The following is a 4,528-nucleotide window of genomic DNA, read 5'->3' on the forward strand; positions in this document are numbered from 1 at the left end:
TCAACTTAATTCCCCGGTAATTTATACAACTTTGAATATCCCCTTTATTCTTGTAGATCGGTACCAATATACTTCTCCTCCACTCATCAGGCATCTTGTTCGATCAAAAAATATGGTTGAACAGCTTGGTTAACCATACTATAGCTATGTCCCCGAGGCATCTCCACACCTCGATTGGGATACCATCCGGTCCCATCGCCTTACCTCCTTTCATCCTTTTCAACGCCTGTCTGACCTCAGATTCTTGGATTCTCCGCACAAAGCGCCTATTGGTGTCATCAAAAGAGTCATCCAACTGAAAGGTTGTGTCCATATTCTCACCATTGAACAATTTGTCAAAATACTCTTGCCATCGATGTCGGATCTCATCCTCCTTTACCAAGAGATGCTCCCTTTCATCCTTAATGCACTTAACTTGGTTGAAGTCCCATGTCTTTCTCTCACGAACCCTAGCCATCCTATAAATGTCATTCTCTCCTTCCTTTCGTACTTAAATGTTGGTAAAGATCCTCGTACGCTCTACCCTTTGCCACACTTACAGCTCGCTTTGCAGTCTTTTTTGCCACCTTATACTTCTCTATGTTGTCCACACTCCTGTCATGGTACAAGCGTCTATAGCATTCTTTCTTCTCCTTAATAGCCCTTTGGACTTCCTCGTTCCACCACCAAGTATCTTTAGCCTCGTGTCCCTTTCCTTTGGTTACTCCACACACCTCTGAGGCTACCTTTCGAATGTTGGTTGCCATCTTGTCCCATATATTGTTTATGTCGTCTTCTTCCTTCCAAGAGCCCTCTTTGATAGCCCTTTCCCTAAATACCTCTGACGTCTCCCCTTTCAGTTTCCACCACTTTGTTCTTTCAATCTTAGCTTGTTTGTCCCTACGGGCACGCACCTGAAAACGAAAATCTACCACCAAAAGCTTATGTTGAGAAACAACACACTCCCCTGGTATCACCTTGCAATCCAAGCATGCTCGTTTGTCCTTTCTTCTTGCGAGGACAAAGTCAATCTGGCTACAGTGTTGTCCACTACTGAAGGTCACTAGATGAGATTCTCTCTTTCTAAAGAAAGTGTTGGCTATCATCAGGTCAAAAGCTACCGCGAAGTCCAGAACTTCCTCCCCCTCCTGTTTCCTACTACCATACCCAAAACCTCCATGAACTGCTTCGAAACCTGCGCTTGTAGTACCTACATGCCCATTAAGATCTCCTCCTATAAAAAGCTTCTCACTACTAGGTATAGCTCTAACCAGGCCATCTAAGTCTTCCCAGAACTGTCTCTTAGCACTCTCGTCGAGGCCTACTTGGGGGGCATACGCACTAATTACGTTCAAGACCATATCACCCACGACAAGCTTGACTAAGATAATCCTATCTCCTTGCCTTCTCACTCCCACCACACCATTCTTGAGGCTCTTATCAATCAAAACTCCTACTCCATTTCTATTCGCGACTGTCCCTGTGTACTAAAGCTTGAAACCTGTATTGTCCACCTCCTTCGCCTTCTGACCCTTCCATTTAGTCTCTTGAACGCATAATATATTTACACGCCTCCTAGTCGCGGTATCAACTAATTCTCTTAACTTACCTGTAAGTGACCCTACATTCCAACTACCTAAACGGATCCTAGTTGGTTCGACTAGCTTCCTTACCCTTCGCACCCGTCGACTCTGATGCAAAGACCCTTGCTCATTTTTCACTACACCCGGGCGTCGATGTAGCGCGCCACTAAGGAAGCGACGACCCGATCCTTGGTTACTTGACACCATGCCCAGATCACGACACGGCGCGTCACGGGGGTGACGACCCGACCCTTGCCCATTTAACACCATACCCGGGTTCCGATATGGCGCGTCGCTAAGAGGGTTACGCCCCAACGATTTTCTTTCGGGTTTCATCTCCATTTAAGTGGCTAAGTTTTTACATTGGCTCGCCACGCCTAACACAACCCTCCTCCTTTACCAGGGCTTGGGACCTACTATGCTGGGACACCAAAGGCGCCCCACCATAGGCGGAGTTAGTTTCACAATTTGTATAGACAAGAAAATTTCAGATTTACTTTCTATGCTTGTCCGAAATGCTACTGTCTGATTAGTATTACCTGACACACAAATTATGTTTTGTGGGCTGCTTGGAACTATAATATCTTGAAGGTAATTTGCGTGGTTTTATCAATGGGAGTTTTGCAATTTGATTAGATTCATTTATCTGAACGTGTATCTGAAAATTAATTGAAGCTATGCCGTTATACTTTCATTTTGTGTGCAAATGTTTTCCTAATGCAGCATAAACCGGAGAATTTCTTAACATTGAATAGAAATATTGGACTAAAACATGTGAGCAAAAGTTTTAACTAAGGATAGTTCACATTTTTCTGTTACTGTCTGACATTAAGGTGGTTGCTCGGTTGTAATTATTCATTGCCAGTTGTAACTCTGAAAAAATGTCACATCTCTAATCATAAACTATGTCAATTTGCTATGAGAACTATAAAATCATTATATATAACGAACACATTTACTATAATTTATTTATCCAAGCTTGTTCCTTACAATTCCTGGCGCTTCTGCTGTGGATGCTCTAGCGACATCTCCGGTGAGTTAATGCTATGATTACAAGGAGAATACAATTTCTATTTCTCAATTTAATCTGATTAGCTCCTGTAATTGTTACTTTTACGATGACCGTTTCTGGCATTACATACATAACATGAAACTTGGTGTTATCGGGCTTGTAGGATGCAGGTTTAGAATGAAACCCTATACTAAGAAATGCAACAAAGAAGACTGTTCACCTCACTCAGTTTGGTTGGAGGTAAGTTCATTATACACATACACTGATACTAGCTTGTTCCTTACAATTCCTGGTGCTTCTGCTGTGGATGCTCTAGCGGCATCTCCGGTGAGTTAATGCTATGATTACAAGGAGAATTTGATGAGCAGAAAAATTTTAAGAAAAGAACGCTTCTGCAGCTGCAAACAATAGATCATTTCACTGAAAAGGTTAGCTAAAAAAAATAACAATTTCTATTTCTCAATTTAATCTGATTAGCTCCTGTAATTGTTACTTTTACGATGACCATTTCTGGCATTACATAACATGAAACTTGGTGTTATCGAGCTTGTAGGATGCAGGTTTAGAATGAAACCCTATACTAAGAAATGCAACAAAGAAGACTGTTCACCTCACTCAGTTTGGTTGGAGGTAAGTTCATTATACACATACACTGATATTAGTTACAAGATATTAATGACACTGATCAACCATTTGCTGTAATTAACAGGTACAATATACCATTCCTTAGTACTGATGAAACCTACAGAGTTGAGTTTATGTTCTTCGAAAACAGGGGAATAAAGTTGATTGGAAAAACTGCTGAAAATCTTCACAAGCAGTACAAACATACGAGATTCCACCTGAAATATCTACTTGGATTGGACATAAGTTCACTTATGTTGTAACAAACGGCTACTCTTCTACTACAAGCTCTCTTTTGGTGAAGAGCTTGACTTGGCAAGTTTAGCAGGAGCCCTTTTCCTGAATCCTAACATACTGATTGATGCACTTGTAGCCGCGAGTTCACCCACCGTGTGAAATCCGTCTCCGTGTCCACTTTCAGCACGCAAGAGGTCGAGGCTCTCCAGAAGGGCAGCGTGCCAAGGAATCATTCTTGAAGGACTTTGATACCCATAAAATGAGGCTACCTGACAGCAGGTAATGAGTAATTCAACCACTTTTATGTGTGTATCGTTTACTTATCAAACACCAAGGAATCATTCTTGAAGGACTTTGATACCCATAAAATGAGGCTACCTGACAGCAGGTAATGAGTAATTCAACCACTTTTATGTGTGTATCGTTTACTTATCAAACACATGCTCTGACTATAACCTATTGTTGCAACAACATTGGCAGGCAGTCTTAGGGAATTCATAAAAGCTGTCTATGTGGAGAGGACGTATGCTGGCGGTAGATCAAGAGATAAACAGATTCCATGGCGATAGTTCTTCCTAATTTAAACATAGCCCCCCTGTAACCTGCCTGAAGTGTCTCTTTGGAGTTGGGTTATAGACATTTAATTTTACTTGGTAAAATTACACCAAAGGTAAGGTTATGGCAACACAAAATCATGACTGGTTAAATAAAATCCTCCGTGCCTCCTGACTCCTGTAGGTATGAACTGGGCCATTGAATTATTTGAATTAGCTTCTCACAACATCAATAGCCTTCCTTCCCGATAAATTTCTGTGCTACTATCTCCCTCAATCTGTTCATTTTTTGTGGAGATTATGCTTGACAAAATCTCCGAAAGGAATAAACAATAAGAAATTGATTTAATTTGTAAACACCTGCCATAAGAATGGGGATGGCAACTCTGCAGATCGAGGATTCCAGTTCCAGATGACCTTATCCGATTGACTGCCTGGTCTGGTACAAATGAAATGAGCTGATTCAACTGCTGCAGCCACTAATTGCTAGTACTTCCCTGGTGTGCCTTGTGTAGGCTGTGATTGCATTTGCTAATTTA

General features: G+C 41.5%; 1 long non-coding RNA gene and 1 pseudogene across 1 annotated transcript; one reads left to right on the plus strand and one right to left on the minus strand.

Annotated features, from left to right (window-relative positions):
• Positions 1–497: 497 nt before the first annotated feature.
• LOC136519798 (uncharacterized) lies at positions 498–1,962 on the minus strand (annotated as a pseudogene).
• Positions 1,963–2,741: 779 nt separating this feature from the next.
• Positions 2,742–3,654, plus strand: LOC136520106 (uncharacterized). The gene is made up of 4 exons (XR_010775147.1): positions 2,742–2,814; positions 2,943–3,002; positions 3,128–3,204; positions 3,284–3,654. It is a non-coding gene; the product is annotated as an uncharacterized lncRNA (long non-coding RNA).
• Positions 3,655–4,528: the final 874 nt, after the last annotated feature.

This window comes from Miscanthus floridulus, chromosome 18 (genome assembly GCF_019320115.1).
Source record: "Miscanthus floridulus cultivar M001 chromosome 18, ASM1932011v1, whole genome shotgun sequence".
NCBI lineage: Eukaryota > Viridiplantae > Streptophyta > Magnoliopsida > Poales > Poaceae > Miscanthus > Miscanthus floridulus.